General features: G+C 37.9%; 1 long non-coding RNA gene across 1 annotated transcript; it reads right to left on the reverse strand.

The window, feature by feature from the left end:
* Positions 1–1,265: 1,265 nt before the first annotated feature.
* On the reverse strand, positions 1,266–8,860 carry LOC127840314 (uncharacterized). The gene is made up of 3 exons (XR_008030518.1): positions 8,749–8,860; positions 8,334–8,415; positions 1,266–2,322 (listed from the first exon to the last, which is right to left on the reverse strand). It is a non-coding gene; the product is annotated as an uncharacterized LOC127840314 (long non-coding RNA).
* Positions 8,861–9,992: the final 1,132 nt, after the last annotated feature.

A 9,992-nucleotide genomic window follows, 5' to 3' on the forward strand; every position in this document is an offset into this window, starting at 1 on the left:
TATATATATATATATATATATAATATATATATATATATATATATATATATATATATATATATATATATATATATATATGAAACACTAAGATTTGAACAAGAAAGTAACAGATAGACGAAAGGCTATGTACTACAGAACAAATAAATACGGCTTATAGTTTATAGAACTGATATTTATACTAACACATATTAACGGACATATCTCGCGCAATTGACCTAAAGGAACCAGGGAATCTGGACGGAGAGCGCAAAACACAACAGGGGGTGGGTGCCGTTTCATGCGGCGTCTCATCTGGGTCAACGCTGTTTGCCATGGCATTTTTTCATAACGCTAGGCATCAATGGGTTAAAATAACCCATAAAATCAAGAAAATGTGGTTATACAGTTTGAAAAAGAAGGTCTGAACGAACAAAAAAAATGCATCGAAAGGAATATGATTTTCAAAACGGATTTCAATCGAACAATTATGAATTTAAATATGGAAATATGGTTTGATGCAGACATTTTTAATCAGCTGACATCAGGTGACTTTTCTGATGTCCTTATTACTTACATTGAACTATGAACAAAGTGACCCTGTAGCGTTATTCATGACGGCGACAAAATTGCTACAATTCACAATAAAGTCTTTTGTAACGTTGTTTTAAAATTATTTCTGTCTATATGGTACTGTAATAGTAATAACGCGATGTTATTGAATTGTATACCAATTTTCAATTTACACAATTTCATAGTATAACATTGATGAATTAGGCGAAAAGTCTAAATGTCTCACAAAAGCTATCTTTCAAGTCTAGCCGAATCTGTCTAGTATAAAATTTGACTCTCTTTTTATATTAAATGGTTGCCCTTCAATCGGGTATCCACGACAAACATGTTTATCATGGAAATGAACTACAATATCATGACATTTTTTAGCAATGGGTCGACTTTTGTTTAGCTTTTCGCTTTATTTGATTTTAGTTATTATACCTAGTAATCTGACCGCTGTTATGTATTATCTTTCAGATTCTGACATTCTGAGGTATAGTTATACAACAATGTTTTAGGTTTGAACTATTCGTCTCAGATGTCGCCCATGTTGATCAATGTGTTACGTTACAGCCGTATAACTTAACAACCTCTAAAGGACGGTCTTAACGTAACGCTGAACGTTTTTAGAGAGAATGTTTTTGTTTGTTTGTTTTTTTTAAACACATTTTATTTCGAATTGTAAACAGGTACACGTACAAAATAAATTTTAACAATTATGATTTGCAATCGGAAAAAAAGCATGCAATGCAACCAACTCATATCTTAAGTATATAAAGTAGTAGTCTACATCAGACGAAGCATTTAAGTTAGTGAAGTGTCTTGTAAACTTTACAATTATATTAAGTTGTGTGTTAAAAAAAAACATATTCAAAGTACATACAAAGGAAAAAAATCTTCTAGTGTGAAAAAACAACAAAGAATGTGTACATTGTAGTAACAGGTGAAAAGGGCATAGAGAAGCAATTAAAGGTGCATACAGTAATTATATATAGGTCCTACATTTTATTGCAGTAACGGGGCGCCTTAAATATTATTTGTAAAAAGTGCTTAAAACAATAACAATCATCAAATTTGATTTCTAATTTTGTGAGACAATAGCAATAAACGGTTCCCTTTCAATGTCAAAGCATTCTACATTATTTTATTAAATTGATATTTTTCTTAATATAGCATATTCATACTTGTATTTTTTTGCTCCCGTAATGCTTGGAATTCATTTATTCATTTTACTTTTGTGCAATTATAATTTAATAAACAAAATAACATTATTTATGCCTATAGCACACTTAATTGAATATCCAAGTAGAAATAAGTGTCATGTTGATGAAAGGAACAGATTGTTCTGGTAACATTTCATCAATGATTGCTTTAGATGTCTGACATTCTCAGAATAAATGTTCTAAATTTTGCTCATTTAGAGAGTATGTTAATAATTTATAATATACTCGTGCAGAGTTGATTTTTAAAACATAAAATATGACTGTTTCAAATGAATATTTCTGTATTGTCAGCACAATAAAAACTAAATCTGCTAAACCAAAGTAAACAAGGAAGAAGAGAAATCAACTGGTACAGCAGGATGTTCTCCTCTACCTAACCAGCAGACGAACCCGTCGACGTCAGGCATCGTCACAAAAGTTGTGCAGTCGGCTCGTCGGACGCAGTGCTGGGAACACGCTGTGGCGTCATCAACATCCAACATGTCGATTACGTCATCATCTAAGAACGTCACGTTGCGTTGAGTCATTTTGAAATGAGAGCATCTCTCGAGAATTTCAAATGTTCGACCTGAAAGATGCCACGGACATACGCTTGTATACTATTTCAAATTTAGAATTTATGTTTGAACGTATGTACTTAGTGCGTATAATTAGATTTCATAATAATAAAAATGCAATTGATGCCCATTTGTACGTGGTGACCCGTTTTCATAAACCTACAAGTATGCTTGCTAGTGTTGTTTGATGAGAAAATACCACTGTAAAGGAGAATTAATACTGAGCCAAATAGCTTCGCCGCCACTTATGTTTTGCGAAAGTTTCAATCAATAATTTTTATCCAGTGCGGTAAATTGCATTTATAATGTGCCTTTTGTTATGTTTCAGCTCACGCCGGGGTACGATAACGGATTATGAATAGATAATGCTGCACCTTAGACCATAATTAATACGACACTCGACAATAAGTAACGATCTCGTCGATGTTCAAACACACTAAAATATTGCTGCAATATTTTTCTTTGCAAAACAAAGCAGTTAAATGTCATTTGTCGTATCGTGTCGTGGCAGGTAATACCAATACAGTGTCAGGCGACGCGATTGCGGTGTGGTTAAGTGTCGTTTGTCTGGCGATACAAATTATGTAGCAGATGATAAAATCGTATCCGTCGTACTGTATCGTGTATCAGGTAATACCAATTGTGTGCCAAGCAATCGTGTCAATTGCGTATCGTGTCTTGTGTCTATCAATACTGGTATTGTGTCAGGCGATGCAATGACATGTGTCGTATCGTGTCGTGTATCTATCAATGCCTGTATTTTGTCATGCGATACCGTGGCATGTGTCGTATCGTGTCGTGTGTCTAGCAGTTCCAATATTGTGGCATGCAATATAGTGGCATGTGTCGTATCGTGTCGTGTCTATCAATACCAATATTGTGTCATGCGATACAGTGGCATGAGTCGTATTGTTTCGTGTGTCTATCAATGCCTGTATTTTGTCAGGCGATGCAATGGCATGTGGCGTATCGCGTCGTGTGTCTATCACTAGTTATATTGTGTCAGGCGATGCAATCGCATGTGTCGTTTAGTGTTGTGTGTCAGACAGTGCAAATACCATGTGTCGTATCGTGCCGTTTTTCAGTTGATACAAATGACATGTGTCATATAAGGTCGTGTGTCTGGCGATTTAATTTTAAGTGTCGTAACGTGTCGTATGTCTGGTGATACAATGAAATGTGTTACTTCGTGTCGTATTGATACAAATTCATCTGTCGTATCGTGTCGTGTGTCAGGAGATACAGTGACATGTATCGTATTGTGACGTGTGTCATGCGATACAATGGTATGTGTCGTATCGTATCGTGTGTCTGGTGAAATAATGACAGGTGTTGTATCGTGCGGAATCGATACAAAGCCATGTGTCGTATTGTGTCGTGTGTCAGACCATACAGTTGCATGTGTCGGAATGTGTCGTGTGTCATGCGATAAAATGGTATGTTTCGTATCGTGCCGTGTGCCTATCAATACCAATATTTTGTCAGGCGATACAGTGGCATGTGAAGTATCATTTCGTGTGTCAGGAAATACAGTGGCATGTGTCGTATCGTGTCTTGTGTCAGGCGATACAATGTTATGTATCGTTTTGTTTCTATTCTACCAATATTGTGTCAGGCGATAGAGTGGCGTGTAACGCATCTTGTCGTTTGTTTATCGCTACAAATATTGTGTCAGGCGATACAGTGGCACGTGTCGTATCGTGTCGTGTGTCTATTAATACCAGCATTGTGTCAGGCGATACAGTGTCATTTGTCGTTTTGTGTCGTGTGTTTGTCAGTACCAATAATATATCATGCGATACATTTGCATGTGTCGTATCGTGTCGTATGTCTATCAATACCAACATTATGTCATGCGATACAGTGGCATGTGTCGTATCGTGTTGTGTGCCAGGCGATGCAATAGCATTTGTCGTATCGTGTCGTGTGTATATCAATACCAATATTGAGTCAGGCGATACAGTTGCATGTGTCGTATCGTGTTGAGTGTCAGGCGATGCAATGGCATGTGTCGTATCGTGTTGTGTGTATATCAATACCAATATTTAGTCAGGCGATACAGTTGCATGTGTCGTTTTGTGTTGTGTGTCTATCAATACCAATATTGAGTCGGGCGATACAGTCGCATGTGTACTATCGTGTTGTGTGTCAGGCGATGCAATGGTATGTGTTGTATCATTTAGTATGTCTATCAATACCATTATTGAGTCAGGCGATACAGTTGCATGTTTCGTATCGTGTTGTGTGTCAGGCGATACAGTGGCATACGTCGTATCGTGTCGCATGTCTATCAATACCAATATTGAGTCAGGCGATACAGTGGCATGTGTCGTATCGTGTCGTATGACTATATATATCAATATTATGTCATGCGATACAGTGGCATGTGTCGTATCGTGTCGTGTGCCTATAAATACCAATATTGTGTCATGCCATACAATTGCATGTGTCGTATCGTGTTGTGTGTCAGGCGATGCAATGACATGTGTCGTTTCGTGTCATATGTCTATCAATTCCAATATTGAGTCAGGCGATACAGTGGCATGTGTCGTATCGTGTTGTGTGTCAGGCGATGCAATGGTATGTGTCGTATCGTGTCGTATCGTGTCGTGTGTATATCAATACCAATATTGTTTCCGGCGATACAGTGGCATATGTCGTATCGTGCCGTGTGTCTATCAATTCCTATATTATGTCATGCGATACAATGGCATAAGTCGTATCGTGCCGTGTGTATATCAATACCAATATTGAGTCAGGCGATACAGTTGCATGTGTCGTATCGTGTTGTGTGTCAGGCGATGCAATAGCATTTGTCGTATCGTGTCGTGTGTATATCAATACCAATATTGAGTCAGGCGATACAGTTGCATGCGTCGTATTGTGGTGTGTGTTTGTCAGTACCAATAATATATCATGCGATACATTTGCATGTGTCGTATCGTGTCGTATGTCTATCAATACCAACATTATGTCATGCGATACAGTGGCATGTGTCGTATCGTGTTGTGTGCCAGGCGATGCAATAGCATTTGTCGTATCGTGTCGTGTGTATATCAATACCAATATTGAGTCAGGCGATACAGTTGCATGTGTCGTATCGTGTTGAGTGTCAGGCGATGCAATGGCATGTGTCGTATCGTGTTGTGTGTATATCAATACCAATATTTAGTCAGGCGATACAGTTGCATGTGTCGTTTTGTGTTGTGTGTCTATCAATACCAATATTGAGTCGGGCGATACAGTTGCATGTGTACTATCGTGTTGTGTGTCAGGCGATGCAATGGTATGTGTTGTATCATTTAGTATGTCTATCAATACCAATATTGAGTCAGGCGATACAGTTGCATGTTTCGTATCGTGTTGTGTGTCAGGCGATACAGTGGCATACGTCGTATCGTGTCGCATGTCTATCAATACCAATATTGAGTCAGGCGATACAGTGGCATGTGTCGTATCGTGTCGTATGTATATCAATATCAATATTATGTCATGCGATACAGTGGCATGTGTCGTATCGTGTCGTGTGCCTATAAATACCAATATTGTGTCATGCCATACAATTGCATGTGTCGTATCGTGTTGTGTGTCAGGCGATGCAATGACATGTGTCGTTTCGTGTCGTATGTCTATCAATTCCAATATTGAGTCAGGCGATACAGTGGCATGTGTCGTATCGTGTTGTGTGTCAGGCGATGCAATGGTATGTGTCGTATCGTGTCGTATCGTGTCGTGTGTATATCAATACCAATATTGTTTCCGGCGATACAGTGGCATATGTCGTATCGTGCCGTGTGTCTATCAATTCCTATATTATGTCATGCGATACAATGGCATAAGTCGTATCGTGTCGTGTGTATATCAATACCAATATTGAGTCAGGCGATACAGTTGCATGTGTCGTATCGTGTTGTGTGTCAGGCGATGCAATAGCATTTGTCGTATCGTGTCGTGTGTATATCAATACCAATATTGAGTCAGGCGATACAGTTGCATGCGTCGTATTGTGGTGTGTGTCTATCAATACCAATATTGAGTCAGGCAATACAGTTGCATGTGTACAATTGTGTTGTGTGTCATGCGATGCAATGAAATGTGTCGTATCGTGTCGTATGTATATCAATACCAATATTGAGTCAGGCGATACATTGGCATGTTTCGTATTGTGGTGTGTGTCTATCAATACCAATATTGAGTCAGGCGATACAGTTGCATGTGTACTATCGTGTTGTGTGTCAGGCGATGCAATGATATGTGTCATATAGTGTCGTATGTATATCAATACCAATATTGAGTCAGGCGATACAGTGGCATATGTCGTATCGTGTCGTATGTCTATCAATACCAATATTGAGTAAGGCGAAACATTGGTTTGTGTCGTATGTCTATCAATACCAATATTGAGTCAGGCGATACAGTGACATGTGTCGTATTGTGTCGTTTGTCTATCAATACCAATATTGAGTCAGGCGATACAGTGGCATGTGTCGTATCGTGTCGTATGCCTATCAATACCAATATTGAGTCAGGCGATACAGTGGCATGTGTCGTATCGTGTCGTATGTCTATCAATACCAATATTGAGTCAGACGATACAGTGATATATGTCATATCGTGTCGTATGTCTATCAATACCAATATTGAGTCAGGCGATACATTGGCATGTGTCGTATTGTGCTGTATGTCATGCAATACATTGGCATGTGTCGTATCGTGTCATGTGTCTATCAATACCAATATTGTGTCAGGCGATACAGTGACATGTGTCGTATTGTGTTGTGTGTCAAGCGATACCGTGGCATGTCGTGTTATTGTTTTTGTTGCTGTTACTGTTTTTGTTGCTTGTGATAGTGTTGTTGTTCACGTACTTGTGGTGGCTATGGTTTGGTCAGTAATACATTTTGCATCGTAGTCGTAGCAGAGATCGGAAATTACACCCGGTTTCAGTTTGGCCAAAGTGACTTATACGCACATGATCTGACCATGTAAAGGCGCAACTGGAGATGGTGCGTCACATGTTCATTTGAGCCTCATTGTACCTGAATGCTGAAGTCAACGTTGGACATGTTTCCGACAATCAACTTGATGGTGGCTGTGCGGTTAATAATTACATCGACGCAGTTCTTATTTTTGTCACGCACAACAATCATGTTATGCCATTTGTTCGCTTGCAAGCTTATGTTGGTACATGTAGATGTTGCATTTCCAAAAGTGCCCAAATCAATCGCAACGTTTCCCGTGTTCACGTATGCTGTAAGAGTACTGAAATTTGGAGCAGATGTGTCGCCTCTGAACTGGAAAAGTATCCCATCACTTGTGTTTTCCATTAATATATACATGTACGTCCCTATGGGAAAATCGTATAAGGCTATTGACGTCTCTTCCAAGCAAACTTCTACAAATGAGTCCGTTCAAAGACGCGGTTGTTCCGCTGATGCGAGGATCCGGAGCGACGTATGTGACGTCACTTCCTATATTTCCGGATGTTACGTTTTTTATCCACATCGTTAGTTCCAGTAATGAATGACAAAGGCCAGGTGTGGATTAGCAGAACAGGGTTGCATGGGGGCATTACGTTCTGATAAAGTGTGTAATACAATGAAAAGTATCTCAACAATTCAAACTTTGCTTCGACTAATTGCGATTTAATTAACGGCTTAAATTGAACCAAATAAGAGATGCACTGTCTTCAGGATGTGTATTTGGTATATTAACATTTTTATTAGGACATTACTAAACAAATACTGAGGAGGCAAGAGATGCGACTGATAGGTTATCCTTAATGAAGCCCTTAATATGTCATATGGGATATAATTCCAAACAGCAAAATAATTTAATGTTCCAAATAAAATATCTTATCAAATACTTAATCGAATTTACATGTATAACGAATTGATGATGTTTTGGTAAATACCGCTATAATTGTTGACAAGTGCTTCACTTAATAAGTTCTAGTTTCGAGTTTATACAATGTATGATATATTTGATATCAATTTGATTCTTGCTACGAATACTTCCTCACCAGTGACTAGTCCCCCGTAAAGTCCCAGCCACAGGACCAATGAGAATGTGCTCACTTTGCAGGCAGCAGTCATAGCGTTGACCTGAGGAACGAAAAAACGCATATAAAACTGATGTTGTTAGACACATACGTCAATAGTAAAAATCAAGTTAACAAAAACGCGCATTTGAATTGCTTCAATTACATATATCAGAAAACCGGAAGTATGTGGATTTGTTTTCAATTAATATTAAATTTAATATAAAAAAACTAACAAAATAACTCATTTACTATATACATGTTTTTCGAAAACATATTTGTATTTGCAGTTATTTTAACAGGTTTCTCATTGTGAAATGAAATAAAATAACTATTCTTATATATAAAATAATTATTATTATTAAATAAAAATTATAATATTTTTATTATTTAATACCTGTACGACACTGTAATGTACATCCAGTGATGCGCTCGCCTCGATTGTGAACGCCGCGATTATCTCGTCAAGTACAGCCAGTCGCAGTCCTTGTGTACATTGCAACTTTTGTCGGCAATCGGAAACGCCGTGTATGGAACATGGGTCGCCTTTTTTGTGTTAAATAATAGATTTAAAGAAAAAATGGTGTGGTTGATCAAATTTGCTTTTCATTGTCCTTTAGACATTGCATTTAGGTGCAACCAAACAAAACTGATGGAAATTAATTTGTAACAGCTATACGGTACGCTTGTGTGCGCTCCATAATCGTTTCCGGTTAGCTTCAGTTCTATTCCCGGGACTTGATTGAGAGGTATTTATTTGCGGTATCGATTTAGTTTTGCATGCAGTAATTCAGAACATTTGCAATGTTCAATTAACCCTTTCAGTGCTGGAACCGAATTTTGAAGGCCTTTGCAAACAGTTTGGATCCAGATGAGACGCCACAGAACGTGGCGTCTCATCTGGATCCAAACTGTTTGCTATTCTGATAGTATTCTTTGAAAAAAAATCGAAGAAAATGCTAATTTTAGAAAATCAGCAGACAACATTTTAGCAGACGAAAAATTTCCCAGCATGCAAAGGGTTAATATCAAATGATTATACAAATAAGACAACTGTCAAGTGTGGAGCATCGTCGAACCCACGGTATATATTCCGGTATCACTACATGAGCCTTGTTCTGAGAAAACTGGGCTTAATGCATGTGCGTAAAGTGTCATCCCATATAAGCCTGTGCAGTCCGCACAGGCTAATCAGGGACGACACTTTCCGCCTACAATGGATGTTTGATAAGAAGGGACTTCATTTAAACAAAAAATGTCATAAAAGCGGAAGGTGTAGTTTCTCAGAACGCGATTCAAATTGTAAACAGTGCGACCCCTGAATCGCATGTTTGTTAATTTAATACTGTATTTCTTTTGTTTGTAGACAATATATTGTTTAAATAACCATTATGTTACTGACCCTCTACTGGAGAATTTTCACATGACAACCACTTTCCCAATTGATCTACTATGATTTATCGTATATAATACTGTTTGTTTGATATCTGTGTAATTATCTTATATATATGCTCACATGTTATTACAAAATGCAATTGTTTTGTAACCTGTGAAAACAAACAAAGTTCTGTTCTGTTCTGTTCTGTTCTGTAAGCAAACAATCAAATTATACTGAACTGTTTGATTGACATATTCAAAGCA

Source organism: Dreissena polymorpha, chromosome 8, assembly GCF_020536995.1.
Source record: "Dreissena polymorpha isolate Duluth1 chromosome 8, UMN_Dpol_1.0, whole genome shotgun sequence".
Classification (NCBI taxonomy): Eukaryota; Metazoa; Mollusca; class Bivalvia; order Myida; family Dreissenidae; genus Dreissena; species Dreissena polymorpha.